This window comes from Dermacentor silvarum, chromosome 7 (genome assembly GCF_013339745.2).
Source record: "Dermacentor silvarum isolate Dsil-2018 chromosome 7, BIME_Dsil_1.4, whole genome shotgun sequence".
Classification (NCBI taxonomy): Eukaryota; Metazoa; Arthropoda; class Arachnida; order Ixodida; family Ixodidae; genus Dermacentor; species Dermacentor silvarum.
In genome coordinates this window covers 48,864,363-48,876,294 of record NC_051160.1, presented here as the reverse complement: position 1 = coordinate 48,876,294, position 11,932 = coordinate 48,864,363, and the positions used below count along the sequence as shown (strand labels likewise).

General features: G+C 45.0%; 1 long non-coding RNA gene across 1 annotated transcript; it reads left to right on the top strand.

The window, feature by feature from the left end:
* The first annotated feature begins 258 nt into the window (after window positions 1-258).
* On the top strand, window positions 259-10,003 carry LOC125946732 (uncharacterized). The gene is made up of 3 exons (XR_007467827.1): window positions 259-396; window positions 5,785-5,916; window positions 9,872-10,003. It is a non-coding gene; the product is annotated as an uncharacterized LOC125946732 (long non-coding RNA).
* Window positions 10,004-11,932: the final 1,929 nt, after the last annotated feature.

Genomic DNA, 11,932 nt, shown 5'->3' with positions numbered 1-11,932 from the left:
TTTACATTGCTTCATTATTTCAGCCCGGCCTTGGAAAAAATGATCAGTATTATCCTATTCATGTACATTCCACATTAACTGCCAGGTAAAGCTTTCCTGTCGTGAGCAACATAATTGAAGAGCAACTCCTGGTCATTTTCAACGTGCCATGATGCATGTTGCTCCACATGTATGTTGGTAACAGTTGAAGTAATTATACCTAAATTTTAAAAATCCTATTCTGACAACTTATTACATGGTCTCGATTTCTCCAGTGTGGTGGAACAAGCTCCAAAAAAGGGGAAATTTGCACACGTAATGATGGGTTTTGCAAAAATGGCACTGAACCGTTTTGCTTAACGCTGGATATAGAAATACACCTGACAGCCAAGAAAATCCATGTAAAAGAAAAATGTCGTAAGTACATTCTTTCTGGTCATTCTAATATATTGCACACTTCCGCAAACTAGTAAGCAATATCAAGTATTTCTAAAGATATGCGAGACTGCAACGTATGGGAGAGAGAGAGAAACAAACTTTTATTTTCTGAAACGGTAATCCGAGTCAAGACCCGATTCACCTTAGGTGGGAGGATTCCTTATTCCAGGAACCCTCTGGCTTGGGCTGCCTCCTTGGCCCGGGCGACCAGACTGCAGTGGTCGTCCAGGTCATCACAGGAAAGCTTCGCCTCCCACGTCTCAGTGGTAGTATTGAAGTGCGCTGAGTAGGGGTGCTCTTCTTGTCTTGTGTCATCTTGTTGAGCTTGTGAGCTGGGGTCTGGGGATGTGGCACGCTGTGGGCAATCCTGGACCATGTGTTGCAGGGCGTCTGGGACGTCACAGTGGGTGCATGTGTACGAGTACTGCGTAGGATAGAGTCTGTGCATGAGTATTCCGTGTACATAGGTGTTTATCTGTAGGCGGCGGAGGATGACTTATTCCTCTTTGCTCAGCTTCTTGTGTGGTGATGGGGGCATTCTTCTGCTGAGTCGGTGGTGTTTCAGAAGCTTCGAGCACTTTAGGGCGATGCCATCAACGTTGGTGGCCGGCCCAGTATGGGATTGTAGGAAAGCCGGGCTGGTATGCTCGTGGGCAGCGGCGTGTGCCACCTCATTTCCTGTCATGCCCTGATGGCCTGGAGTCCAGTTTATGTGGGTGTCGGGGAGCGGGGCTCGTGCGATATGATTTTGAAGTATCTTGAGTGCGGTTTCTTATATGCGTCTTTTTTGATAGTTGCGAGCTGCTGCTTGGGAATCAGTGAGGATTACGGCTACTTCAGGGCAAGTTGTTATCGCCAGAGCGATTGCCGTTTCCTCTGCAGTCTCGGCGGCTCTTGCCCGGATGGTGACAGCGGCGAGTTCTTTGCCGTGGTGATCCGTGATACTTAGGGCAAAGGCGTTTCGTTTAATATACCGAGGCAGCATCGGTGTACCTCGTATCAGGGTTTGTCGCGTATTTCTTGCTGACGGCACGGATTCTGCTTTGCGGACGCTCCTTATGGTAAGTCGGATGTATATTTCGCGTTATACGCGCAACGCTGATGCACTCACGGAGTGCGGGTGGGATTCTTGCTTTCTGGTCTGCTTCCGCAATGTAGCTTTCTCTGTATTTGAGGTAGCGCAAAACTTTATGTACGGTGGGTGTGAGCTTGAGCAGCTCTAGTTGGCTAATTTTATGAGCCTCGGAGAGCTCTTCCCACGTATTGTGAACGCCGAGCTTGAGGAGTTTCTCCGATGATGCCGTGGGTGGGAGGGTCAAGGGTACTTTGATTGCCTTTGGAATGATGACATTCAGTTTCTTGATTTCAGCCGGCTTGAGTGTCAGGTAGGGGGTGCCGTAGGTGATACGGCTAGTTAAGAGAGCTTGAATTATCCTTAGCGTGTCTTCCTGCTTAATTCCGCTTCTGTGGTTTGTTATCCTCTTGACGAGGTGCGTAACTTGTCACAGTGTACATTGGAGATGCGGGAGAGTGGCCGCTTCTGATCCGTCCTTGTGGTTGTGAAGACCGAGTACGCGAAGGGAGTCTACTGTAGTGATTTTGGTTCCGTTGAGGCAGACGCTAGGATCGGGTTCCATATAGTTGGGCGGTCGACCTCGCGTCCGTGCTCTGAGCACGAGAAGCTTCGACTTTTCGGCTGCGCATTGGAGACCGCAGTCGCGGAGGTAGCTTTCATTGGTATTGATGGCTTCTTGTGTACTGTGTTATTTTTTTTTGTCCAGCAGTAGGTGCTTTGGTCCAGAGCGTGATGTCATTGGCGTAAAGGGCATGACATAGGTTTGGAATGGCATTGACTTGTTTTGGCAGCTTGATCATTGCGATGTTGAAAAGGAGTGGTGAAATCACTGATCCTTGTGGAGTGCCTTAGTTTAGTAGCCGAAATTTATCGCTGCGGAGTGTACCTGATCGTACACTTTTTTTTCAAAGCTACGAAACGGAACAGGCAATTGTGTGAAAAAATTGCATCGCTTGCACTGGGGGCGCAATGCTAATGAGTCAGCAAAGCTGATGGGCTCCTAGCTACTCCTGGCTTTCTGGGCTAGGCTAAGCACTACCAAGTCAAGTCATCCCAGCCTTTTCCATAAATTATTGATCTATTATCGATTAGCTATTGATTGGCTATCGTAAGGTATTGGCCACGTATTTGGGCTCGGCTAAGCAATTCCAAGTTATCCCGAGCATTTCCCTGAATTTATTGATTAAATTTCGATTATAGATTGATTGGACATCGTAAGGTATTGGCCACGTATTTGGGCTAGGTTAAGCACTACCAAACATCCCTAGCATTTTCCGGAATTTGTTGATTGATTATCATTTAGTTATTGATTGGCTATCAATTGGCTATCGATGGATGTCTAAGCTTAAGTAGACTTAACCATGCTTAGTTAGACGTAGCCAGGCCCAGCTTCGCTAGTTCGCAGGGGCATATGCCATTGCGCTTGGACCCTTTTAGCACTACCCCCAGGATCGGCCCACATTTTTCAGACACGTTACGAACTAATGGCCGGCTGAAACATCTCCGCTGTAGAAAATATCGCATTACGTAGGACAGGAGACTGCGTATCTCACGATAAAATTGAATAAAAAATATTCTTTAATGGCTCCGGATCCTTGCGACCTCGAAGCATTGCGGCACAAATGCAGCCAGCGCAGTTTCCAGTATGCTCTAGCGAACCGCTGCCACAAAAAGTGTCATTTTCGGCCCAAAGACGAACCATCGATTGCGATTGCAAACTAGTGGACATCTATATAAAGTAAGGACCGTAGTTTTAACGGCCATATCAACTTGTAAACATAGGCATACTAACTATATTAACAAGCATGGTGTCACGCGCGCACAAGCAAACATGAACGCATCTCACTCGATGACCGCGGAAACTCGCTGTCAAAACGCTGTACTGAGGAAGCACGCCAGCAGCAGCGTGCAAATAACCTTCGTCCCACCGCTAGCATCAACGCGAACTAAGCCGCGAAAACACCCGAGACGGGCGGGAGCGCCCGGAGCCTTGCGGCCCGGTGGGCGCGCGCGGTCGCTCGGAGGCGCGGAGAAAACCGTGACTCCTCTCCTCCCCCCCCCCCCCCCTCCTTACCCTTCGCCCAGCGCCTTGCGGCCCGGTGGGCGCGCGCGGTCGCTCGGACGCGCGGAACAAAACGTGACTCCTCTCCTCCTCCCTCCCCCCCCCCCCCTCACTACACTTCCTCATAGCGGTGCACGCGACTGTAAGACGGGCGCTTCCTTCGCGCTTCTTTCGCTTGCGTGCAGGAGATTGAGCGGCGACTGCCGGCTCACCCTCGTACGCTTTCACTCGTCCATAGAGCATACAGCGCGCGGCAACGAATTTATCCCAAGTGGAATTTATACGGAATCTTACGGCGACAGCCATGACGATGGCAGAAATGCGCACGGAGTATCCATATAATTGTTATCGCAACAAAAAGCACTTTTCCAAAAGGTGCTAGTGCACCCCATCCTCGAAGCAGTAAAACCAGCGTCTCTTCCTGTGTGACCCAGCTCTATTTCCAACGAGTTCACATAACGTGCATCGATAGTAACCCTTGCTGCCATTTGAACGACGGCGTTGCTATTGTGACGCCCCTACCACACTGGAGTCCCAATGACTCCCTGCGAGCAGAAGTGTGATCCAGGGTGAAACGAATCCGCTGGCTTCCCAGTGGAAGGCACTGCAGACGCTGGTTTTTGGCAACACGGAAGGGCCTGTTATTAGTAAAGGGTTCCCCTTATTCCCTAGTGCTCGGGCACATGCCTCTACTTCTTTTTTATACCCATGCAACTCTAGCGACAAACAAAGGTATGCACAGCTTGTATAACATCTCTACGTTAAACTCATCGTGTTCTTCACTCCGCCTTTGCTCGCTTGCTGGGACGTAGGGCTGCAGAGCTCGAGGTCTCGGGTTCATTGCGACGTGGACAATGGGGCTACATTGCGACTCGACGGAACGCAAAAAAAAAGCGCTTGTGTAAACTGTATAATAGGCATGTACTTGGGTGATTTTGCATTTATTTGCCTCGTTGCTTTCAAAAACCAAACTAATAGAAAAGGACTCAGCACTGTGTTATGGTCACATTAATTTAACAGCCGACAATATGGTGATAGCGGATATATTTACGACGCAAACATAGGCCTTTCAGGTTACGCCTCATTTTTGTTTTCCGGTTACACTTAGCTGCAGAGAAACCAATTTGAGAATGTGCAGGACAGACCTATTAACTTGAACGCAGGTGCCTTGCACTTAAACACTATGCTGTTGCTATAGCGCACGCTGCTTAGTGCAGCTTCTGATATTGCATCCGCCATAGAGTTCTGGGAAAAAAAATTGACCGAAGTCCATGCGTCTTATGCTTTGTGTTAGTGTTGCAGCTTTCAATACATGGATGACTTTGATATAAAATATTTCATGAGCTTGAAAATGATGTTCAACGAAGTTCCCGGTGGCCGGGTGCTTGCCCGCTAAAATAAGAACAGCACATTAAAGTATAACTTGTTAAAACTTGCTGCTGGGCTAGCTGGTACATGATAACTGGTGTTAAATAGACGCGCAAAGAAACGCCTTGTAGTTGCTCATCTATTTCACACTAGGTAACATTAAAATATATACTAATAAGTACTGAAACAACAAAAACATTAAAAAAACACCACATACTATGGGTGACGGTGACAAGAACTTTAATTGGTCCTGAGAAACTATGGCCAGGCGGAGCCCAAGGCTCCCTCAGGTAAAATCGGTGGCTCCGCCCAGCATGGCACCGGGAGGCGATATCCGGTTGCGATGTCGTGGGCCCTCTGGACTGCCTGGAGCTGGATGTGGTGGTTGTCACTTCTGAGGAATTCCTCCCACTGTTCCTTTGTGGCAAGTATAGAGTTTTCTATGGCTGGGCACAGCCAGAGCATGTGATCAAAAGAGCATGAATCGGCTCCGCATTTGGGGCGCGACTGCGGGCCGTCTGGGTCTATCCTGCTAAGGAACCGCGGAGTGGGGTAGGTTCAGGTTTGTAGCATTCTGAGCGTGCTAGCTTGTGGTTTGTTTAGTTTTGGGTGAGGAGGAGAGAACCACCTCCTTTCCAAGCGGTAGTTTCTGTCGGTTTCTATAATAATTTCTTCCTAAAAAGGTTGTGTAAACTCCTGCATATATATTTCCCAAGGTACTCATCGCTGTGAAACTAATCTATCATGACGACGTTTTTCGTCATGAAATGGCATAAATGTTTATAAGAATCGAAAAACTATTAGAATAAAAACAAAAATATAAAGACTTGATTTGGCATTATCTTTTCTCTCTGCCCTTTAGTACCAAAAGGCACGCCTTGTAATAACGCACAAGTTGGTTGGCCGGAAAGTGATTGTCCTAAGCCCCACACTAAGTATACCATCAAATGTGAAAAGAATAAAGGGACAGGTCAAATTTGCAAATGCAAATGCGGTCAGTTTATTCTGCTTCTCTTCATTTTTCTGTGCTTTCATCCGAACATTTCTTTCCATTGAAAGTCCAGTAAAACTGTAGTAGGTAAAACAATGTAACAGACAAGCATGAGGTAGCAGAAATTGTGTTTTATTTCATGACGCTTCGAGCGAAGACACTCTCAATAAATTTAGTTAAGAGACACGTGTGATGATTAGCACGGAGTCTTTTAAAGAAGGTGTGTGATTCCGTCGTAGCTGCACGCCTACATATTCCAAGCTCACGTTCCTCGCTATCTACAGAAGAAAGATGCGCAGAATCGTCTAATAAGATATCTATATTATTAAAAGGCGTATTCCGATAACGCTCATGCGTTTCCATCTCACCCTATTTTCGATAGCTTGTGTGCTTCAATAGCATATTTAAATACACAACATTTGCAGCGGTGCAGAAGATGCCTATCCGTTTCGGCCAATAATTAGCTGTCATATTATTTTATTGGACACATATTTAATGTTAAGTGCAACTAATGTCGCTGCAGATGAAGTGTGATGCTACACACGTTTATGCAATGTGCGTTTGTAACCCCCCCCCCCCCCCTCCTCTTCAGTTTTCGCGTAAAAATAGCACTTGGAATTAGGTGCAAGTTTTTCACATTGCAGAGACTGTGCGAACGGTAGCATTCGTTCAACTACCTTGTTGGTCAAAACAGGCAACAGGAAACTTTCTAAAATTTTTCGGTCCAAATCGAAGAAGGGGAACCAAGATGGCGTCTGTATAGGATCATTTTCGTCTAGGCCATGCGGTGAGATAATGGTGCGGAATTTTTGACCGTCGTGTTCTTGAGAACAGTGTCAAATCCACAAACGAGGCATTCATGTCACATGTTGATGATTGGCATCTAACATAAGACGTATGCAGATGTATATAATATACTAGTTTATTAGGTACTACAATATACTGTTTCCCGCGAGAAAGAAAAGTCCGAGCTCCGATTGGCTGACCTCACAGCCCCAGGAAACTGTAGTAAAGAAAATGCATGCAGCAAATATCTCAGATTCGTGCAAACACACAAATTGACTCACTATAGCCATATGAGACGCTTATCTCTATTTTAACATCGTTGAGATGTAAAAGCTAGTGAATTTTATTTTTATCTCTCTAGATATTCGCAAATTTTACTATTTTAGTTTTATCCTTAAGAAAATAACAGTTTCCCCATAAGGGCGAAGCATTATCTGCGATGCCAAATTATGTAAAAGTTACCCGAGATCAGTTTCGACGTTTATGACGTACAACTTGAAGTAAACCATCGCTTACTAACTAAACATGCCGAATGTAATGGGCCTAAATTCCGCGGTTACGGTCATTCACTAAATGTCCACGGTCATTCACCATCACATCGCTGGCGTGATGAAGAACGCTAGAAGCGGGGAGCGCGCGAGCGTGTTTTAATCCCGGGTCACTGTGCTGCTGTATGTTTACCTCTTTAACTACGGCACACTAGATGCACAAAAAAAGGTTTATTTTCTGCGTGAATCTGGAAAACACATCGATAATAGCCATAATCACTGAAAAGAAAAGGAAACAAATTTTACGAAAAGTTTTCTTGCAATAGGTGGAAAACTCAAGCCAGGCACCTGAACGTGGGCTACTCCCCAAGCCACCTCAGGCTTCTTCTATAATTTGTACAGGCAGCTATCCTCAAACGTTAGGCACAGGTGCACATTTCATTTGCTTTACATCACGTGTGGTAGACCACTGCGGTCGGAGATCTTGCATCGGTCTTTCTCCTCTGACCTTGCTATTAAAACAAAATACCTCACGTGCCAAACGTCTTCCTCGCCCTCTGTTCCTGCTCTGAACCAACAAATGACACTTCCTGGCCTAATACGTTACATCCAGCTGGTAATGCAATACATCCATCCGCCGGTCTCCGTCGCTGGGTTCCAAGAGTGCGTTGGCTAATTTTATACAGAAATGACAGCGAGCTGCAGCAGCGCTTTCGTGCAATAATTTTCGTAATATATTCCTATGGCTAGCACCGCACATGGCGGCGTCTACAGGCTAAAGGCTTCGTGGCAAAATGGTGCATACTCGGTGGTGGTACATTTCAAGGAACCTTATTGCCCGTAGCCGCTTATACGACCGGCGCGATTCAAGCGATAGTGAAGCTCTATTTCGGAAGGTGATTTCCCGAGAATACCACACACCCACAAGAAGGCAGCAAGTGAAGTGTAGGATAGGAAATAACATTAGGAAAGAGTCATGCTTCTTCGCACCTCTACTTAAGGGAGTCTCACGTACACTTACAAAAACCAATTGCATTTGAGGCAATTTGAGACTATAGTGTTTGTGTTAACCAAATGATATCGCTTGAGCCCATCTGTGAACGTTTGTTCTAGCCGAACTGACACCAACAAAAAGCAAAAAAAAAAAAACTGCGCAATATATATTGCACGTAGTACTGCTCTAGCGGTTCCGGCACTACCTTGCGGCGTCGTTCAAACTGCAAAATTTCTATATTTTTTCCCGAAAACCACATTCATGGGAAATCAGTGTAAGTGTATATTAAAGTACTTTTGCGTTTTTCGACGGCTAAAGCGCACGACCTAATCCCAATTATTTCTAAACCGAGGGCTGCTTTCTATAGCATCCCATATGCTTTTTCTTCGTTTATTAACAAATCGCGTGCCTATTTAGCACTGTAAAAATTTTCATCGTCACGTTCACGTAATGTCGGAAAATCCGAGCGGTGTCCACACTCATCCCATATCAAATACTCTCTAACTTGCGAAGCCTGTCGTCATGCTAATGTGGCCATTCTTTTACGGCAGTGTATCGAAGTAAATAAGCTCCACGGGTAACATCGATCCTAAATATCTCCCTAACAAACTTTTTTGTGCATTTATGCGCCACCTGAGACGAGTAGGCGACTACGAGGTGAACGGTCTTCGCTGAAAGGACTGGATGCTTCCTCCAATGTTAGCTTCGTTTCTATACTAAACGTGAGGGCCCACGTGAACGTAAGGGCTCCGAAGGAAACCGTGGCTTCAATACAATAATGCAGGAAGATAAATTAAACAAACCTATGCTTCGAAAGTTGCTGTTCACATAAGACGTTTTTTTTTTCGCCAACGGGAAGCAGGGAAACCAATACTCGGATTTCTCCCAATAGCTCAAATAACCTTGTTGGAGAAGGTATCCACCTCTGTATCAAGTCAGCTAAACTTCCTTATGGTAAATAAGGACGCCAGTGTGGCATGAGAAGCCTCGACCCAACACAAAATAAAATAAAAGTTGACGAGGAACTTCTATACGTGTGTAAGATGGCAATGAAAAGGAGAAATGGTAACAAAGCGAAGACTTGATATTTAATTAAGTTGGGACCAAGTTTGATACAAATATAGTCACATGCATCCAAAATATGGCTAGAGAAGTCGCCAATTTCGTGATTTCTATTCTAGGAAAGTATTTACAAAGATTTAATTGATACGAATTGTTTTGCCCGCAAATGTTGTTTGCTAAGTTACTGCCTTACTGTAGTTTTGTGTAATAATATGCTTTCATTTTCTGTGTTGACAATATAGAATTACGAACCTGCCTATGCATCAAGCCTTAGCATTCCTTGTGCGCAAAATGTCACTTATCTCTAAATACACATTGAAAGAAAAAGAAATCACAGTAAATTCTGCGGAAGGATTTTTTTCTCTTTAATTATGTCATCAAAGCGCGTGCCGAACCAACAAAGTATTTCTTGCATTTCACTTCATTCGCTAACTTTTCAATTTTCACTTAAATAACTAATGGCCTTTCCAAAGCTTGATTGTACAATTCCTTTTTTTTATTTCACTATGTAAATACAACTTCGTAATGCAATAGGCGAAAATATTCACAGCATTGTTTTCTTGAGATTACTAACAGTTTTGACTCGAGCAAATGTGTTCAGTTGATTTTCGTTTCTTTTTTCTTGCAGTTTCTAAATAATACGAAGGATCATGGCGCAGCAAGGCTTCGAGAATTTTTGTAGTCGTAGAGTGCCGTGGCAACATCTTCGTGGTGGTCTAGGTATATAAGAGTTTCGAATGAATAAAGTAACTTGTGTGCACCTTGCTTGGATGTTTTTCTTAATGTGACCCCCTGAGAGAAAATAATATTGCCTATCAACCCCGAACTATTGGCCTAATTGCTTACGCAAATAAGTATCTGAGCAAGTATACCTTAAATTAATTATTAAAGTTATCTTTAGTGAGTGGTACAGTACCTCGTTACTGGGTTGAGCGAGCGCATGCGCAGTTGGTAGAAGCAGTCGAATCCCTAACACGTACCGTCTCAGAGATTGCCGAAAGGGACAAAGAAACCGGCTTGTTTTCGAAACTTGTAAGGCATCGCGATTCCACGCCGTGGTGCTAGTACTCCTAAATGTGGCACACAATAACAAACAGCTTTGAGCAACGCGCTTTCACTGAGAGAGAGACATGACCATTATGCAGGCGTCGGATTCGAAATTCCCGCCAGCGATTGCACTTGGTCTCACTGCCAATAGTAACAGGTATGAGGGTTCATAATAGTGATAAACAAAATGGTGACGTCTAAAACTACACCGTTCTGTCGCTTTCTCCGTGGCAAGCTATCTTATAACGTTGTTCGTTCACACGTGGGGCGGGAAAAATTGAAAGCGCGCACATACGCCCAATCACGTGAGCATATAGCACATTTATTTATTTTTAGGGTTCCGAGTGTGTTGCGAAAAATAGCATAAAAGGCAGATATTTAACTTACGCTGAACAGAATGCTTCTTTTGCTTTTATTTCACAAGCACCCCACAAGTCCCTCAGCGAGGGCATTACATAGGGAGTGGGGCTAATACAACACATGAGTATAATAACAATTAGTAAACACACCATTGTAAACAGTGTAGAATATTTATTAATAAAAGGTGCCACGATATGATGCTAATGATGACGATGATGATGATTTATTGGCATTCCCTTTCAAATGGGGCGGTGACCAAGACTAACTTAATTAGCCTGCTTGATTTATTAAGGTATGCTATACAGGTTTTTCATTCCAGCATTTTTGTATACACGTCCTTATTCTTCCATTTCTTTCTGAAATCTTCACGATATATCTTGTACCACTGCCTATGAACTGCTTTATGGCGTGCCACTTGGTGTAATGATATGCAATGACAATGCAAAGTGTGCACATATCGACGCTACGCGGCGCGCATCTCGCAACGCGGGGGATGTGAGATGAGCGGGAAAGAGCGTCAGCCTTGGAATGCTTCCGCCAGGAAGCTTTGTCCTTCCGACACTTTGCTTTGTCCTTGGGGCTATTGTAAATGTTCAGCAGGAAGATGCATTCTTTCCGTATACGATTGGGAATTAAGTCGAGGAATAGGTGTTCGATGTGAGGACTATGCAGATCATGTTGAATAACAGAGATACGACGCCGTACTAGGGTGGAGACCCGGAGAAGAGGGCGGGTGGTATAGAAGGTTTAATAACCGGGGAGAGTGGTGGGGGCGCTATTGGTTTCTTGAAGAAGGATCGCATCCGGGCGGCGGGTATGTTGGCGTAGGTATTGATTAAGTACCGGTTGTTTCTGGTGAAAGCCTCGGCAGTTCCATTGCCAAATGAGGGTGTCTTGATTAGTGTGAGTCATGATGGGAGAAGGTGGATGTCGCCATCCGCGTCCCGGAAGGGTCGCAGATGGGGGCGGGTTGGCTAGGAGGCGTGAGAATATGCTTTTCCAGGTTTGTAACTACTTGGACAATACCAACGAGTGCATTCTGGATGGAATTTCGAAGGAATTTTTTTTGTACCTTTAGATAATGTAAACCTTCCCGAAGCGCTTGGATTTCAAGTGGCCGGTAGCATCAATCGGCCAGCAGTCGAGATAAGCAAGGGACGTTTACAGTATTAGTGAAAAAAAGAAAACATGGGCAAGGCTAATATGGCCGGATCCGCTACAGGCATTGGTAGTTATACAAGGTAGATGGAGAAGTTTTGAGAAAAAAAAAGGTTATAGAGAT